General features: G+C 50.7%; 1 pseudogene; it reads right to left on the bottom strand.

Moving 5' to 3' along the window:
• Window positions 1-17,067: 17,067 nt before the first annotated feature.
• Window positions 17,068-18,822, bottom strand: LOC120845810 (annotated as a pseudogene).
• Between the last annotated feature and the right edge of the window lie 1,202 nt (window positions 18,823-20,024).

The raw sequence follows: 20,024 nt of genomic DNA, 5'->3' as shown, positions 1-20,024 counted from the left end.
CACCCTACACTAGTCAGGGTATAGGAGGCAACCAGGCTCAAATAGGGATCCCCAGGACTAATACAACTGATCAGGTCACGATCGGTTGTTTTCGACCAAACCATAATGCCGCTCCCTGAAACTTTTCTTATTCGACGAATGGAAATATTGGACACCCTAAAATGTAGCCGGTCACTAATGATAATGAAGTAAGCGTCGGTTCAGCGTTCACTGCAGCGCATCGGTGTCACTCTCCGCGCGCGTCTTCCCTTGACGCGAGGGAATCGAGGGACTCGCGTTCAAAAACAACTAATGCTACGAAGGACGCTCCCAGCGAAGCGCCCCGGTTGAATTTTGAGCATGCAGATAAAGGATATGTTGGCCTACAGGTTACCTCGGGGCAACCTACGGAGTTGTGCGCGCGAGAGGCTCTGCGCGGAAGTCAAAAGAAGAAGGTGCGGGGTACGAGGCCACCCTAAAGTGATGAATCGGCGCTTTACAAGCATTTCGTTAGTGGCGCGATCAGTTAACGGTAAGAATCTGAGTGCAATTTCAACTTCACTTCATACATTGACATCTCGCATTATTAATATTTGTTGCCTCGAACGTATACGTTCGAGGCAACAGTTCACCCCTATATATAGGGGTGAACTGGGTTGGAACTTTCTCGAACTTTTGTTTAAAAGTTCGAAGTTCGTTGAACTTTTGAATTTAGCAGGGTCGAAAGTTCGGAAATCGTCGAATTTCTGAGCGTAGTAAATTCGAAAATGTCGAATTTCATAGCGCGAAAAATTGAAAGGTTGAAAACAATCGGAAACCTCAGCGCAAAAAAGCCTTTGCAATCCTTTCGAAGCTTCGCAAAAAGTTCACGGAATCTCTAGTTCTAATGTCGCATACATGATGTGCTCGGATCACCGCCGCCGAAGCAAAATGGCCGTTCAGCCCGTCATTAGCCCTCACAAGTCGTGACAAATATTTTCACGCGAAGGCCTTAATGATACCACGTGGAAGAGTTGATTTACTCTGCGTATGAACTTGTAAATCGAACAGGAAATGTGCCTTCAATATAAGCGGTGAAAAATGCGCATATTTTTTGTTTTTCTCGTCATTTTGTTACCTAAAGTAAATGCCTACTGATATAATATTTAGTGTGCCATCATCCATGGCGCGTCTTGTGTTTAGCTTGAGTTTCTTTTTGTTCCGATCGGCTCAGTGACGTTCATGCTCAGTGTCGTTCTCCTGAACTCAACATGGAGGGTTCGAACCGCGGGCGACCCTTTGCCAAGCAGGTTTGTGAGCGTCGCTCACAGCCTCGGTATCCTTGCAACTTATAAGGTCCTCATATCTTGTCTTTTTTGTTGTGTTTATTTCTTTTTTTTTTTTTTAATAAATATGTATTTCCGGGCGTTTATTTTGAAAACTCTGAATAAAACAATGTAATATTGTTACATCGTGATAAAAATCGGTGGTGGGAAGAAAAACAATGAATAAAAATAAAATGTACTTGGCGCACTCATTGTGAAATTAATAGTTTGTGCGCCTAAACACCGCTCCAAGAAGTTCACATCAAATCTATATGCATTGAAATGACTAAATACACGTCCTACGGCGAAAGAGTCTCAGAACAGCTACCAATCCATAGTGTTCTCGTTTTTACTACAGCAGTTCAGAGCATCCGGGAAGGGTGCAGAAAAAAATGTGCATCCGCTCCAAACTGCTTGTAAGAGCAGAAAGCAGACTGGCTGCTTCGTTAGTTATTTTTTTTTTTTGTTACCTTTTCTCCCTTCGGTTATAGTCAACTTCCCCCGATCGTGGACACGCGTATTGTACAGTCAATAATAGATAATTCACAATAGGGAGTGAGCACAATAAAGCAGAATATTATGTGAACGTAAGCTCTAAAGCTTAAAAATCCGCGTATTACTTAGGTTCTACTCTGTTGACCCTTAAGCTGAGAGTACGGTAGAAGCGACGGGCTTGTAGAATCAATCACCCGCCTTTCTTTCCTCACCTGACTCCCCTCTCTGTGCGTGAGTATAGACGAGAACGTGATCACGTGGCAAAGAGATGACGGTATGAGTGGTTTAACAAGCGCGTATCTTCCACCCCATTTTCAGCCTACGGCGTGAATAGGGTATCGGGAAAACAATCCGCTTAGCGTACACCGTCCGTCGGGCCAAGGCTGCGAAGAGAACCGACGAAGCGAATTTCACTCCCAGTGGTATTTCCGAACAGAGGAGGAGAGGCTGCGCACGGCTTAAAGACCGACCAACGAAACCATTTTCCCCAAGGTAGGAAAATACCCCTCGCGCCCTCCTCTTTTCACCCTCTCCCAAAAGTCACGTGACGGCAGGGGCGTCTTTTGTGTCGGCTTTTTCTGTAGGGATAATCCTCAAAAAGCGCGAAATCAGCAGCTAGCTGCGAGCGTCACAACGACCTTGAGACTTCCAGGTGTCTTCCCTCGTTGACGCGGGCACGCTCAATCCGCGAGATTGAGGAAACCATCGCGACCGAACGCTTTTTCCCATGAGCTGCAAGACCGAGGCCGCTCGATCGGTGGAGATCGAGGGGTCGTGGTATATGCTGGGTTTGCTCCAGCAGCCGCTTTCTGGCATCGCGCGGCTGCTGGAACCATTCCCGTGTCTGCACAAGGATCGGCTTGCGCAATAAAGGGTTCAGGTAGTTGATAATACATTTATTTCCGAAACTTACAAATCAAGTGGCTTTCCCTAATCTCTTCATTAGTGTTTGAAACACATCTCATCTCATAGCAGGCTCGTAGCCAGGGGGGTGGCCTATGATGCCCGGCCCCCCCACCCACCCCGAAATCTTCCATTTTGCTGGGACCTCCTCTCCCCCTCCCCCTCATACAGCATTTTGTCATGGGCGGCCCCCCCCCCCCTCTTCCCCCCCCCCCCAAACAAAATCCTGGCCAGGTGCCTGTCTCATAGGTTGTTCATCCCATTTTAGACTCTTTTGCGTATTTATTCGTCCTTACCTCTGCTTGATGACTCTGTGATAACTTGATAAAGGCTTTTAAACATTGGCGCGGGCTTGCGCGATCAACGCTGTCCCGGATTTATCCAAAATTGGAAAGATTGGCGTCAGGAGGAATTGTAGAAGCAAACCGAAATTCTTGCTTATAATGAAGACGGCACAATCGTAAGATAGGTCTTTGCTTCACTTGCCTCCACAACGCCCCATCGTTTGCACTATCGCAACTTTTCAGTAACATAGCTGTATACCACATTTTACTCATGGTTACTATAGACGCTTCCAGCGCGCGCAAGATTGAGCCGCCATAGCCGACCTTCTCTTGTCTTACCGCGGTGCCCAGCCACTGAAGCGGGCGTCGACGAGTCTCCACAAGGACCTATGCTTGGGAGAAGGACACAGTAACACTCAAAATGGCAAGAACTCGTCCTACCGCGGCGATGATGAAGTGGAGCGAACGATATAAGAGGGAACAAAAACTGAAGGTCGGTTATGGCGGCGTCCATGCACAGCTGCCTGAAAGCGTCTATAGATGTGGCCCCACGGGCTTTCCCGTTATGAGCGAGTCGACTTTTTAACGACCGGCGACTCTCCTGAGTGAGAATAAATATTATCACCTTCCCACAACATCCACCCCTTTTTCCCCCCACCCCTTTCTCCCCCCCCCCCCCCTCGCCTCTCTTTCCCGAGTTGAGGAGATATCAGGCAACTCCAGGAAGCAGCCTGCAGACTGCGCCTTTCGGCTACTTATTCTCAGCACATTCGAACATGGAAGTAAACACATCGCATGAACGACGCCCAGTTTATTTCCAACCTAAATAATGTGGCTCTACTGTTGGGACTTAATCAATTTCATCATCAATCATTATTTCTTACGATTTCATGGTGAATGTGTTCGTCATGATGCCACAAAAGTGATCGATTCAAAGGGAGAAACAGATGATTTGCAATTTCCCAAGCACCCCGGCCCGCGCGCGAGGAATTGTAAAAGAGATTGTCCCTCGCCTGGCCGCTCTGCCTTGAGATCGCATTGCGTTTTCGCTTGCCTTCTCTAACCGCTCATTCACACTGGAAGCGGATCCGCGTTCGCAAAGCGGTGGCGAACGCGGTTGCATAAAGATCCAGTGCAATTGCACGCGCACTCGATGACATCAAGTGCGCGTGCAATTGTACTGGATCTTTATACAACCGCGTTCGCCACCGCTTTGCGAACGCGGATCCGCTTCCAGTGTGAATGAGAGGTTAATCCTCTGTTTTTCGATTCCATTACCTATTTTTATCTATCCCAGTGTATTTTTTATAGCTTCTAAGTGTTTCTATTCTCTTCTGCGTGCGATATTTCTTGTATATTTGATGTGAAGGCGTACTTGGCCACGGCCTTATTCGTTTAGGAATCAAGCGAAACTTTGTATCGGATCATTATACGTCTGCGTTCACTTCCTTTCTATGCTTATTATGTTTTCGACTATGTACACGGGGTAATAGACCGATCTCACCAGCCCGTTCGAGTACGCCACCGCTGCCGCAATGCATGGAGGGAACTTTAGTCTTTCTGCACGAGCAATAACCTCGCTGGAGCTCTGCGCGAGTGGAGCACGAGACAGCACGAGCCCTTTCGTGCACTGCCGTTTGCCTCATGTGAACGAAAGTTATGGCGGCGTCACGCATGCGCCGAACGCTTAGTGAGATCGGTCTATTTTCAGCGGTAGGTTTTTAATCTGATTGCCCGCCAGAGCGCGAGCCAGAACGCACTACGGCCGCGGGCCGTCGCGCTCTTCTTCTTCGTCTCCGTATCAATATACAATCAAAGACGCGGGCGGAGCCGTCAATCGTGCTGGTGTCGGAAACCTGTAAGTCTGACCCTTGAAATGCAGGCGTGACGCAAAACCCAGAGGCGTCTCGTTCGCCCACTTACGTTCTTCCCAGGCGGCGGAGATTGTCGTTTAGGGGGGATTATCTTCTGAACGGATCCAAGTTACTCGAACAAGCTCGCATTCTGCTCGCAAAGCCCAGCCACTAAGCAAAGGTAACGGACGGTGGTTCGAGAGGCGTGCAACCCTTGCACACTTGGCCTTCCCAACCACTTCTCCGCTTCCGTAAATTTTAAATGTTGTAGGTTGGTCCAGCGGCTTAGAGCTCACTTTTTGAAAGGACCCGAAAATAAAAACGGACCAGTACAAGCTGAACTATGCAAGACGCTCTAAGAGAGCCTGTCGTAATGAAAATGAACTGCTCTAATGTGGCAAGTCGTGTCAATGGGTTCATAATTTTTCATCCCCTTTTGAAAGGCTCCGGAAAAACAAGAAACCAGGAAAAGCTGAGTGACGCAAGGCGCCTCGTATTGTTGAGGTTCTCCCGGTTTTTTATGTCCTTTGGCGCACGTCAAAACACACAGTGTTCGGTTTCTGAACGCTGTTTTTATTTTTGCACAGAAATAAAACAAAAATACGTAATAATTTTTCACACCAGTGCAATGGAATAGAGACTTTTATTTCCAGCAAGCTGCTTGCCGCCGTGCTTCCATGTCATCCTCCAGGCCGCGAATGTTTGTGCACGCTGATTAAACTATTTACATGCAAATTGACATGCACTGGAAATCAGGTATTCTCTTTTAAAAGCAGCATGTTAGTGCACATAAATTCCCCCAGCGTCTTGCCTTCTAATCGCGTGGAAGGAAAATGGAAATATCCCGGGCATGATTCGTGCAGAAGGCAAGATTCAATGGTCGCCTCATATTTCTACAAACTCCCTGGCAGATTCACTACCCTATACCAGGTGTCCGTTCTCCAAGAAGCGAGGTTTTGATAGAATTTCATTGCTCGGCCGCTACTTTTTGTAGTGGCGCGAAAAAAAAAAAAGAGAGAGGGGGGGGGGAGGGGGAAAGCAACGCGTTTCCGCAAGCTTTTTTTTTTTTTTTTGCCATTGCTATATTTTGTTGTTTTTAGGTATGCTTTTGTGGTGTAAACAAATTTACGCACTTCCCACAAATATTTCACCGTCAACGAGAGTTTTAAAGTATTACGCACTGCCTCGGGTGCGTTGACCTTACGCACTAGACCGTCACAGGAGCGAGTATTTCCGCAAAATAAATACGAAGACCTATTTCTCCCTTTGAATCGACCACCTTTGTGGCATCACGACGAACACACTTTCACCATGAAGTCGTAACAAATAATGATTGATGATGAAATTGATTGCGCCCAAACAGCAGAGCCACATTATTTAGGTTGCAAATAAACAGGGCGTCGTTCATGCGATGTGTTTACTTCCATGTTCGAATGTGTTGAGAATGAGTAGCCGAAAAGCGCAGTCTGCAAGGCTGCTTCCTGGAGTTGCTTGATATCTCCCCAACTCGGGAAAGGGAGGGGGGGGGGGGGGGGGGGAGAGAGAGAGAGAGAAAGGGGTGGATGTTGTGGGGAGGTGATAATATTTATTCTCACTCAGGAGAGTCGCCAGTCGTTAAAAAGTCGACTCGCTCATAACGGGAAAGCCTGTGGGGCCACATCTATAGTAATGGCATGAGTAAAATGTCTATGTCACTGAGAAGTTGTGATAGTGCAAACGATGGGGCGTTGTGGAAGCAAGTGAAGCAAAGACCTATCTTACGATTGTGCAGTCTTCATAAGAAGCAAGAATTTCGGTTTGCTTCTTCAACCCCTCTGACGCCAATCTCTCTAATTTTGAATAAATCCGGGACAGCGTTGGTCGCGCAAGCCCGCGCCAATATTTAAAGGTCTTTATCAAGTTATCAAACTGTCATAAAGCAGAGGTAAGGACGAATAAATACGCAAAAGAGTCCAAAATGAGATGAACAACCCATGAGAGGAGATGTGTTTCAAACAGTAATGAAGAGATTAGGGAAAGCCACTTGATTTATAAGTTTCGGAAATAAATGTATTATCGACGACCTGAACCCTTTATTGCGCAAGCCGATCCTTGTGCAGACACGGGAATGGTTCCAGCAGCCGCGCGATGCCAAAGAGCGGCTGCTGGAACGAACCCAGCATACCACGACCCCTCGATCTCCACCGACCGAGCGGCCTGGGACCTGCAGCTCATGGGAAAAAGCGTTCGGTCGCGCTGGCTTCCTCAATCTCGCGGATTGAGTGTGCCCTCGTCAACGACGGAAGACACCTGGACGTCTCAAGGTCGTTGTGGCGTTCGCAGCTAGCTGCTGATTTCGCGCTTTTTGAGGATTATCCCTACAGAAAAAGCCGACACAAAAGACGCCCCTGCCGTCACGTGATTTTTGGGAGAGGGTGAAAAGAGGAGGGCGCGAAGGGCATTTTCCTACCTTGCGGAAAATGGTTTCGTTGGTCGGTCAAGGGAAGATGGGGCACTTCTACATTTGAAAAAAAACGCTTGAATTGCGTTCATTTGGCCTTTAGAATAACAGATATCAAAATTATATTTCAATGCGACGCGCCGCAGAGCCATACGAGCAATTTCAAAATAGGGCTGAAGCCCCGCCTCCCTAGCCTTGGGCAGCCAAAAGAGCCGTCGATGACGTCATGGACAGCGACTGTCTTTCGCGTTTTTCTCGCGTTTAACAATACTTACGCAGCAAATGGTTTGGGTATTCGGGTTCACGGGGTAAAAATACACTAGAATTCACTTCTAACTCATTTTTTCCAAGAAGCTCCGTAGCTTCCCTTTAAATTGTTACAAAAGTGTCCCTCCTCGGGCGACGGGACCGCTTCTCAAGTGTCGAGGCGGGGTCGCCATCCTGTAAGCCCGATGTCCTTGTGAACAGAAATTTGGCGTGGGATGGCTCTGTTGCAATATCCTTGGTGGTTTAACCCCCTCCTTCGTTTCGCTCTCTGCTACTCTGAGTACATGATTATTTGCGTCGAAGGGCCATCCGCGTCCAGAAGCTCCTAAAGTATGAAGTCTCGACAGGGAAGTCGTGGGCATAGCTAATGACACCATAAAAAACTTAGAAACTTGGGCTAGTTCAAATAATCTAAAAATAAGTGACAATAAACCGAAAGCTCTCTTCTTTCGCCCCGAAACTAAGTATTGTGACCTTCCATGCGATATTATTTCAAACTCCTCTCCTGTCGAACTAGTAAGTTCCTTTAAAACATTGGGGGTGTTATTTTCGAAGTACATGTCGTAGATCAAACACGTCGACATAGATCGTAGACCGAAAACGTCGAACGACACCGGCAAGTTTCTAAACTCGCTTGTGTCGTTGACACAAGGCGTGGTTAGACACTTGGTAGCACTCCATTTGATGTCGAACATGTAAAAACTTCCTGGGCCTACATATTCACATAGTTGTCTCGATATTATTTAAAGGGGAGGGAGAAAGAGGGGTGCATCTATGTGTGTGTGTGGGGAGGGGGGAGGGGGGAGGCGCCCTACCAAGTCTGAATTACCCGGCTTCCATATCAGGGGTGACAGTGGCAACGGCCATTGACGGTGGTGATAATGTGTGTACGTGTTAGGCGAGTCGAGAGCGTTTTTCTGTCCCCTCATCGCATTGTTTACTTCGAATTTTTGCAATTTTTATAGGAGGAGAGGGGCGGGCTATCGAACCCGTCCCCTCTCCCTCTGTTCCAACGCCACCCCAAGGTACATAACGTTTTTTTTTTTTTTTTCAATGTCATATTCATATGTTACGTTCAGTCGTCACAATACAGGATTGTTGTTAGCTCTTTAGTCGGACTGACCGTTACCCTTTTATAGGCTTCTCTAGGCATATTAGCTGTTAGCTGTTTGCAAGCATAAGGAAGGGGTTTGCTTTGTTTCTGTCCCGTAGGAAAGTAGGTTGAGGACAATGTAACCCTAAAAGTCGCAAAAAAGCGTTGTGTCTTGTTTTTCTTTCTTTTCTTTACAGCAAACTGCTTTTCCCCCTGGAAGAAAAACAATTAGGCAAACTCGCGTCTTAGTTTTGGATAACTGACCGCGTATCAGAAAGTTTTCTTCAACTTCAGCGGTCGCAACTGTAAAATTCAGATGTAAAACTTTCTTTTTATGTGCAAATGTTTTTTTTTTTTTTTTTTTTCCCCCTTTAGAAGCTAATTACGAGTTTTGATTGTTTACTTCCATCCAGAAGAATGAAATGTGAATAGAATAAATACTAAAATTTTGTGCTCATGAAAACTACGTAGTGATCATCAGGACATCACAATTTGTAGCGCATGATAAAAGGGGGCAAAGCTAGTTCTTTTAATGTTGAGACGTGAATCTGATAAGCTCATATAATATTCACAGCGAAGGCCTAGAAATCCGCTTTGAAATTGTAACGTTTATAAATTTCCTAACCTGAACATGAATAAAACAGCGTTAAGCGATTACTAAGTTATCCGATGAATCCACGTTCAGTAGAATCTTTAGTACCCCTCTAACACGAACGTTATTCATTGGCCTCTTTATGCAGTATAATAGCACCGACGTTACTAGTGTTCTCTATACAAAGCACATGCTTAGTTTGCAAAGCTTTCGGAGTCCGATATTTCAAGTGCGGCCCCTGAAAATCTGAGTAAGAAGGTCTTGCGTTTTAGTTGCAAATCCAGGTTACACGCGTAAGCATATACGCATATATTCGGAAACAACCATACTGCATCTTGATCTCCAGACCGATACACTCGAAAGTCAATGTTGTTATGATATGTCTTAAGTTTTGTGTTGTTAGGCACGTATTACTTGCCTTTAAATTAGGAAAATATAAGTTTGTCAGAGCTGACGGACCTATATCAAATAAAAGTAATACTCTTTTTCAACAACAGCAAAAAAAAAAAAAAATCCCTGCCAGAAACAGTAAGCGACTGGTTGCTTAGAACACCTCCTTTTTGAAGCGATGTGCTCCTGTGCCCGACGGCTCGACCGCACGACCAGCCGACCCAGTTGACCACCGCCCACTCCACCCGCAAACTTCTCTCTCACTTCGAGGGGGGAAGGAAGGGGAAGACGAAGGGTGCCTATCGGCGATCATCGGCTCAGCGCGTCCGACCCCGCTTCCCGCTTCTTCGCTTGTAGTCTGCTCATCGCGCCATCTGGGAGTTCCTGGGGGAACTAAAGCAAATGTCTCCCAATCCTGGCCTTGCAACGGCCAAGGGAAGAGACTTATTGCGGGACGCGCTGGACGCAGGGTTGAGTCTCGTCACAGATCCCGAACAATCCACTCGAACGGGAACATCGGTTTCCCGGGACACCACCCCGGACCTCACCTTCGTCGAAGTGGCGGGGAGGAAGAGAAAGGTCTCTTGGAACAACACGGGCTATGACCTAGGAAGTGATCACTACATAATAGAAGTCCTCATCCCGCTGGAGGGGAAAGGTGGTAACACTGAGAAGAGAAAGCACCGGATCACGGATTGGGACGCCTTCAGGACGGCACTCACTAGCTGGCAATCAGAAATCACGGATATCGACCAATGGACGGATAACGTTAATAGGACGATGGAGGGAGCCACGAAGGAGATAGAAACGGACGAGAGTATAGACAGAGTGGACAGCAGATTAGCTCACCTACTGGAAGCTAAGCAGTCAATCAAAGCAAGATGGAAGGGTCAGCGCACAAACAGAAAACTACGGTAGAACATCGCGGAACTCAATCAGCGTATACAAGGCCATTGCAGGTTACTCTGCGAGCAGCAGTGGACCGCGGTATGCAACGAGGCGGACGGTCAAATGAACAAGAGCAGGACCTGGAGCATGCTCAGACATCTCCTCGACGAGACCAAGACTAAGGGGTATCAGCACGACAACCTTGCGAGGATCCTACACAAAGCCATTAGTAGTCGAGATCAAGAGGCGCCTGGACGAGAAGTATCTACCGTCCACGCCTACAACAGAACACCTGGAGTACCAGGGTACCGACAACGCGACCTTGGACAAGGACATTGCAACGTGGGAAGTCAGAGCAGCCATGCAAAAACTCAACATCAGATCGGCAGCCGGTCCTGACCGAGTTACTAACAAGGCGATCAAGAATTTCAGCGAGGCGGCTATCGAGAATATCACGAAGTACTACAACAAGTGTTGGCGAGAAGGGAACTACCAAAGCAGTGGAAGACGGCCAAAACGATCCTCATCCCCAAGCCGGGCAAGCAACCCACTGTAGAGAACCTCAGGCCGATCTCACTTACGTCGTGCGTCGGCAAACTTCTCGAGCACATACTGCTGGACAGATGGCAACGATATCTGGAGGAGTCGGGCCTCTACCCGGACTCCATCATCGGGTTCCGGAATAAGCTGGGGACACAAGACGCAATGATTCTCCTGAAGAATGAAATCATAGACGTACCACTTAGCATAGGTGACAACAGGGCCATCCTGGGGCTGGACCTACAGAGCGCCTTCAATATGTACCACGACACTGAGATCAAAAGGTCATTTCGGAACACGAGGCAAATAAAACGTTATGGTTATTGATATTATTGGTGCGCAATAGCGAGTGCGTTCGAGCGTATGTGCGCACTAGTCATTGTATTAATTTTGCTTTTGTTTAGACGTTCTCAGCTTTTATGCGTAATTTGTACTATGTAATAGTTTCGGTGTGCCGGCACCGAGATCGCACGTTTGTTCATGAGCACCAAGTAAAATTGTTGCCTAATGCTTGATTGTCACCGAAACTTCACTGCGATAATAAAGCATCTGGCTAAGTCAAGTTCTTCCAGGCGCCCATTTCGGTACACTGCTCCTTTAAAGTCGCAGTCACCCAGCTCATTCGTCATGCAAAAGACGCTGTGGTCGCTGACCCTTGTCGTCACGAGAGCTACGTGAGCACTCGCCTTCAGCTCGTAACAGTCAATGCCTCGGCGGACACTCGGGTAGTGGCTCGTGTCCACTGAACAGCATCAAGGAAGACATTGTGTACTGGGCTGCAAGCTTCTTAGATCCAAGGTTCAGGAACACATATGGCAACTACACAGAAAACCAGGCCACTTCAAAACTGAAAAGGACTCAGGAGCACCTTATTCGCCAGATTGAGGAGACCATGGATGCTAAAGATGACTGCATCACAACAGAAACCTCGTCGCAAATGTCAGCACAACCGTGCAGTACATCGGTTCAAACAGTGAACCCGCCTCCAGCTGGAGAATTCAGCCTGTGGTTTTCCAGCGTGAACGAGATGGGACTGACCCAGTCACAAGTGCGGCCAGGGCATGCACCACCCCAGCCATCCTTAGCTGCAAAGGTTGAGCTGGACGCATATGCCCAGGACAGAGAAGCTGACAGCTATGGAGTGCAGAGTAACCCATTGCAATATTGGGCAACAAAGAAAAACCAGTGGCTTTCTCTTTTCGTAATTGCAGTCAAGCACCTGGCATGCCCCCTGTTGTGATTCGGAGAGCCCAATAAATAAAAAAAAAGAAAGGAAAAGAAGCAGCGCCGAAGCGGCCTGCTGAAAGATGTTGTCTCACATGCCGAGGTGGGGCGGCGAGCACCGGCGGGTCCGAGGCGGGAACGACCCGGAAGGAAGGGACGTCTACATCGGCCGAGGTCAGAACACGTACTCGTTTATTTATAGCATCCTCGATCATCCGCACCGGTGCGCACCGGGGCACTGAGTTTCGCCCCTTCATCTTCGATCAAGTGCACCGGTGCGCACCGGACGTCCTCGATCAACGAAGCGCACCCTCCCGGTGCGGCTTTTCGTTGCCCCAACGCGCACCAAGAAAATCGGCGGTGCGCCGGGGGGGCAGTCCCATCAGGCATTGCGGCCAGGAGCGGGAATCGAGAAGATGGCGGGAGTAGCAGACGCACAGGCTAACGAGATGGCGATCTTGCAAAAACGAACACGCCTCGCAGGTGCACTATAAGATGATTTCCTCGGGTCTTCTGACGGCGAGACGACGAGCTTCTCACCATCGCCGCGATTACTGGCGATTGCTGCGGTGGCAAGGAGCGCCCGAAAAGCACGAACTTCGTGGAAAGCGGCGCGAAGCGTTTCGATGACAGCGAGGTACGGCTATTATCTGGTGTTTCATTTTCTTGAACCAATAATGATGGCCAACATATACATGTGGAATTGTCACCCGCTTCGTGACCCCATCGACAATCACGTCCACGATGTTTATTTCTGTGGGACCGTCAAATTCGCGAGTAAAAAAATAGAAGACATTGACAGCAGACGGGCACCGTGCGCTGACCTACGCAAGAAAAAACGAACAAAACGCTAAGTGACGCAAGGTGGAGCTCGCCGCGGCAGCCGCGGTCCACCGGCGCGGCGCAGTTTGTCCTCGATGTTGCACCGACATCGCGCTGCACGACCGAGGAGCGCTGTGCACTGTGCTGGTTTCAGGGCGATTCCGGTGCGAGTTGATCGAAGATGCTATTAGAGGGAAACAACCCAGGGGCCAACCGCCCCGGGGGAGATCCACCTGGGCGCACGGCCCAATGGATGAAGTGTAGCGCCGCCTGGCTACAGCGATATGCAGTGACAGTTCGTGGCGCCACCTGGTTAGTGTGGCGAGCGAAACTAAATGAAAAAATTGAACTACTACACTTTCCTTTCCTTAAAAAAAAATAAACACCTATCCTTCCCTCTCTTAGGAAAAGAAAATACACTGTCTCATAAGGCTAAAACCTTAAGGCAGGATAAAATAAAAATTGAGCAAAAGACACTGGGCAAGTAAAACCTAATAAAAAAAATAGGCAAGTAGCCAGTTACACTTCTTACTGCACGTGGCAGAGAAGACGAAGACTTCACGTTCAAATGTTCATGGGCATGTAGCATTGAAAATAGTTAAGGTTTCCTAAAATGTCCGTTGTCACTACACACACAAAAAGAAAAATTATTCACTGGGGTTGACTAGAAGAATGTTCAATAGTTGATGTGTGCACTAAACTCATATGTCTTGGATCTCTCCGAGACTTGAACTGCTGTCGTAAAGGTTCACAAAGTAGTCTTTGAGACGTTCGGGCAGCCGCCGGGCTCGATGTGGGCGACTGTCCTGACGGGGGGTGGAGGTGTCGGGACCTCGACCCTGGGTCTCTGGAGGATCCGACCGGAAGGTCGGCTGGCCGCCTGATGCCGACGGCACTCTCACAGGGGACGGCGCTGGTACCGGTTCTGGGGCACCGTCAAACGAGGTGTCGGAAACTGCACCACCCTCAGTAGCCGTTTCTGTACGACTGGGCGACCAACTGGCAGCTGACCAGCTGCTATCTGGGGACATCCCAGGAGACTGGTAGTGCTCAGGGGGCTGAGCAATCTCCTCAGGCACCGGTTGCACCTCAGCAGGACCCTCGGGAACGGGAGGGGGACTCCCAGCTGGAACAGGACCCTCAGGAGGGGAAGGGGGGGCCTCAGGACTCAGGCCAGGGTCAGGACGTTGACCCGCAGGATCTGGATTGGTGGTGTCCGGGCTAGCCGGACCAAGGACAGGAACAGGCGGCTCTGGGGGAGCCGGCGGGACTGTGGGCAGAACAACTGCAGGGAAAAAAGGGGGGTCCGGGGGGTACAAATCTTCCCGGAACCAAGATGCTCTGGTTGATGAAGGTTGAAGAGTTGTATGCGTCAACTTGGACGCATGCCACGTGGATCCATCGTCCAGCCGGTATGTAGCTGGACCCACTTGATCTTGGATCTTCTGAGGAGAAGCATACTTTAGCTGTAACTTTCCTCGGTGACGAGGCTTGTTGACCTTGACGGCCAGTCCAGGAATGAATGTAGGCCGCTTGACAGCACGCCTTCTGTCTGAGTACATCTTCATGCGTTCTTGATATTTCTTGATGGTTTGTGGAAGTCTTTGTTGGACTGTGGACCTTGGAACTTGAGGGTCGGGGACTGGACGCCCCGAAAGATGAAGACGATTGCGATGGTTCCTGCCATGAAGCAGGAACGCGGGAGTTTCTCCCGTTGCAGCATGGCGGGTGGCACGGTACACTCTTAAGTACTCCGTGACTGCTTCTCTGATGTTGCGTTGCTGGACGACAGTCAACTGTATGGTGGACTTCAAGACACGGTTGAAACGTTCCACCCGCCCATTCGCTTGGGGGTGGTACAGGGATGACCTGAGATGACGAATACCTTGATTCTTGAGGAACTCTGTAAATTCCCTGGAGATGAACTGGGGGCCGTTGTCGGTGACGATTTCTTCCGGCAACCCCTCTCGTGCAAAGACAAGCTTCAGGAAGTCTACCACAGACGCAGTCGTGACGTTGTGGACGCTCATGACCTCTGGCCATTTGCTGTGGTAGTCCACAAGGGTGATGAAAAAACGTTCGTTGCGCGGAGCGCGTTCGAACGGACCAACGATGTCCATACCTAACTTCGTCCAAGGACGAGATGGAAAATCGACTGGCTGTAAAGGTGCTCGGAATGTCTTTGCTGGTTTGTCCGTAGACTGACATATGGTGCAATGTTGGACGTATTGTTTGATGTGGAGAGATACTTGAGGCCACCAGTAGAGTTCTTTGATAAGTCCTGTGGTCCTCGTGATCCCTTGATGCGTCTCATGCGCTATCTCGATGACTTGGTCGCGTAGACTGGTCGGCACGATGATCTTCTCGGCGTTAAACAGCAGTCTGTCCACCTGCGACAGCTGTTCTCGGACTGCGAAGTAGGGCTTGAACCCTGGAGGCAGCTTGTCTTCAGCTGGCCATGTTGACGAGATGTATTCCATGACTTTCGGTAGAATGGGATCACGGGCTGTTGCATCTTGAAAGTCGCGCTGAGTCAGTGAAGCGCAGACTATGGAAACCACTTCCTCAGGAAACTTGGTGCCGTCTTCTGTGTCCTTGACGGGCAGACGGGACAGTGCATCTGCGACGGTGTTGTCGGTACCCTTGCGGTACTCCATCAGGAAGTTGTAGTTGAACAACCGGGCCGTCCAACGGCTGATGCGTAGCGGTCGGACTCCGGTGCCCTGCGTAGACATGAGGGTGACGAGTGCTCGATGATCAGTGCGGATGGTGAACTGCCTTCCCCAGAGGTAAGTATGCCACTTCTCGCACGACCACAGGATCGCCAGGGCCTCCTTCTCTCCCACGGAGTACCGTCGCTCCGTGTCCGTCAAGGAACGGCTTGCAAAGGCCACGGTCTTGAGCTTCTGCCCGTGCTGTTGTTGCAGAACTGCTCCGAGGCCGTAGTTCGAAGCATCAGTTGATACGATGACCGGCAAAGTCGGGTCAAACATTGTTAAGATGGGTGCTTTCTGGAGAGCTGTCTTGACTTCTTGGAAGGCGCTCTCGACATCAGGAGTCCAAGAAAAAGAGTTGCCCTAGCGCAACAAACGACGCATCGGTTCGACTACTGTCGCACAATGTGGAATGAATTTGCTATAATATTCCACTAGACCGAGGAATGCCTTGAGTTGTGTTGGATCGGACGGTGAGGGGAAGTTCAGAACGGCTTCTATCTTGGACGGAAGGGGCGCTATGCCTTCCGCGGATAGACTATGGCCGAGAAAAGACAAGGTTGGAACGCGGAAAACCGCCTTTCTGTTCAGTTTCATGCCAGCGGACTTGATCCGTCGGAGGACTTCGCGCAAGTGCGCGTCGTGTTCTTGAGGTGATGATCCGTAAACGATCACGTCGTCTAAGTAGAACTGTACACCAGGACAGTCCTTAAGGATCTTTGACATGACTTGTTGGAATGCGGCTGGCGCGGAGGCCAAGCCGAAGCAGACTCGCTTGAAGCGAAATAAACCCTCATGCGTGATGAACGCTGTAAGGTCTCGACTCTTGGGGTCGAGTCGCACTTGATGGTAGGCCGACGCAAGGTCGAGTTTTGAAAAACAAGATGCTCCTCTGAGCGAGTTCAGAAGCTCGTCGATATGCGGTAGTGGGAATGAGTCGATCACGACCGCGCGGTTGGGAGCCCGGAGATCGACGCACATGCGGATACCGCAGTCTCTCTTCTTGACGACCACGATGGGCGAGACCCACTCGGAGGCGCTGACTCGCTCAATCACGCCCTGACGTTCGAGTTTCTGGATCTCGGCAGTTACGGACTCGCGCAGCGTGAACGGTAGACGACGGAGCTTCGCCTGAACGGGCGGAACATGACGACGGACAGTGACTGTATGTGTTTGGTTTATAACCAAACCCAACTCGGACGAAAAAAGTTCTTCAAACTCCTCAAAACCGGGAGGAAGCGTGGAATGATCGCTCACCGATGACGGAGAACGGCCACTGGACGAGGTCGATGGACCTTGGGCTGCGGGGACAGCCGACGACAAAGTGCCAAAGGCACCAGAAGAGTGGAGTGGCGAACTTGCGTCCGCCGTGGACGATGGCTGCGGGACCTCAGCCTCGGTTACATGTCCCGGGACGGCTGTTCCGGGAGCAGCTGCGTCAATAGGGAGTTTTCGTAGACTGCGTTGCCTCTCAAAAGTCGCGTTGCCTCTCAAAGTCGCGTTGCCTCCTCCGCTAAGCGTTCCGCAACGAAGAAGTTGCTACTGCGCCTGCGCGCCGATAGCCTTGACTGTGTGGAGTTCCCGCTATTGTAGCGGGTTGCGGAGGGCCTTGCGGGACGGCGAAAACGATCTACGAAAACTCCCTATTGCGGAAACATTTTAGCGGTACGCCAGACAAGATCATTTTGAGGTCATGTACCGCGTCCACTCCAAGTAGTGAACGGCCGTTGCGTACAACGTAGAAGAGAATGGTCGCAAAGCGATCCTTGAAGACGACGTTTGCGTGAAAGCATCCCAAAACGGGAATGGAACCCTTTAGGTAGTGCACTAAAGTGCGCGGCGGCTTTGAAAGCTTGATGCGGCCGCTCCGATTGATGCGGTTGAAAGTCGCATCCGAGAGAAGGGGGACCTCAGCACCGGTGTCGATGAGAATGGAAAGAGGGAAGCCGTTCACCTCTACATCGGCCGTGAAACTCCGGCGCTGGGGACCAGGTCGCTGCCCCCGGCGACCACCGGGTGACCCCACCGTGTAAACGCCAGGCCACATCTCGTCGTCGTCGTCCTCCGAGAACGTGCCGACGCCTCGCACGGGTGTGCGTGTCGGACCAGCTTGGCGACGGTCGTAGTAGCCGCGGGCAGAGACCCGCCGGCCAGCAGGAAGGGCCAGTTGTCGATGATCCCGGTCGTCCCCTCGGTCGGCTTCGACACACATTTGCAAAATGTCCCTCACGGCCACACAAGAAGCATGTGGCTCCCGATGCTGGGCACTCATCCCGCGGGTGGCTCCGTCTTCCGCAAAAAAAACATCCGCCCTCGCGAACGGGAGGACGCGCCCCGGGGGGGGGGGGGGGGGGGGGGGGGGGGGGTCACGTGGGCGCGCACCAGAGAACGGGCGGGAGGGGAGCTCGCGGGTTGCCGGCGGTCTTGACGCGGCGGGAGAGGGAAAGTCCGCGCGTCCCGACGGAGGAGAGGGAAGCTCACGCCTCGGAAGGGAAGAGTAGGAGGGCTCTCGCTGCGACGGAGACGGGGGAGGAGGAAGGGGACGCTCACGCCTCGGGGGGGAAGATCCGCGGCGGCGGGGAGGCTGCCCGCCATGTTGAGCATCCCGGTCGCGACCGCGTCCATCTTGGATCCGCTCGACCACGTGCGGCGCGTTCGGGGTTGCGTCTAGCGATAAGCGTCGGAAAAGATCGCAATCACGAGACGTCCGCTCGAATTGCTGCGCCAGCTGGACAGCACGCTCGAGGCTCGGTGCGTGAGCTCCACCGGACTCTCTGATAAGACGATCTTGGACTTCCGCGTTACGGATTCCCGAGATAAACATTTCCGCGACGCGGCTTTCCAACGACTCTCCGTAGTCGCAAAACGAGGCTAGGCGCCGAAGCGCCCCAAGATACTCCAGGACCGTCTCCCCTGGGCCCTGCACCCTTGTGACAAACTTCCTGCGTTCGACGACAACGTTCTGAGCGGAAGCGAAGTGAGTGTCCAGAGCGGACAATAACACCTGAAACTCATCTTGGGCCGCGCCAACGGCCGGGCCAGGGAGGCCAAACGCATTCACGACGCGATTCCCTTCTTCTCCCAAAAAGGACAGCAAGATCGCCCTTCTCCGCTTTGACGGAAAACCGTCGGCGTCAGTCGCCTCAAGATAGTTAAGGACGCCACGCTTCCACGTAAGCCACGGCATTACCGGCGTGCCGGGCGTGGGGAAGTCGGCGGGAACGCGACCCTGTGGAGCCGCCATCTTGGACACAACGGACCAAGACTTCCTTTGTTCTCGCGGCCCACCGCTTTAAAGGGGCCCTGCAAGGACTTTTTACTGGTTTTTAATTTGCGCCGCACCTGAGCGCACTGGACGTAGTAACTTAGTGAAATTTTTATTTTCTCTAAATTCGCTTTATTTTAAAAGTTATAGGCAAATTAGAATTACAAAAACAAGCAAAAAATAACCTCCCCCATGACGTCCTTGGTTGCTTGAGCGGCCGTGAATTAGAGGAGGGGTAGTGGGCTCATCGCGAGCGCTCACGGCTGCCGCACTCCGTGTCGACGGCGCGAGAGGGCGCCACTAACTCGTGTTCTGGATAGGCTGTATGCGGCGGGCAGCCAGAGCGGCTCTCATTGCATTTGCTGCACGATTAAACACTAATTCGGCATGACACTTCATTGGCCACAAACGACAGCAAACACGGGGTAAAGATCAGTTCAGAATGGGAGCCACTTCGCGCTGCAATACCGCGAAACGGCCAAACCGCAAGGCAAAACTTCTCGCCGAAGGCTTTCGGAACGCTCGGAGCCGGTAGGATCCTCCAGTCCGTAACGACCGCAGCGCCGCCGCGTACATCCGGGACCTTTCCGTGTCTGCGGCTGATCCCACTACTCTTTTCTAGTGTGCGTCACCTTTTCCACCGCTTGGTGGCGGGTATGTCGACGGGTCATTTCTTGTTTCCGTACTTTATAAACTGCATTCGTTTCTTTTCGGATCTAAAATACTAAACAAAAACTACTTTTATAAATAACTGAAACAGTTCGCGCCGCTTATATTTCGTATTTCGACTAAAAAGAAGCTTTTAGCGGCTCTGACCAGTAGTAAGCCCAGGACCTAAGACGTCACATTTTGCGCGCTTTCGGTACCGCGGGTCGCCCCCGTCGGTGAAGGAGGTTGCCGCCTCGTCCGGTTAAAATTTGACGCACTAATATTTAGTTACTCTCTCCGTGCCCGCTGGCTTGTCCGAACCC

This window comes from Ixodes scapularis, unplaced genomic scaffold, assembly GCF_016920785.2.
Source record: "Ixodes scapularis isolate PalLabHiFi unplaced genomic scaffold, ASM1692078v2 PGA_scaffold8__174_contigs__length_109621045, whole genome shotgun sequence".
In the NCBI taxonomy this organism is placed as follows: Eukaryota; Metazoa; Arthropoda; class Arachnida; order Ixodida; family Ixodidae; genus Ixodes; species Ixodes scapularis.
Note: the sequence above shows the minus strand (reverse complement) of the source record. Positions and strands in the feature narration are given on the sequence as shown.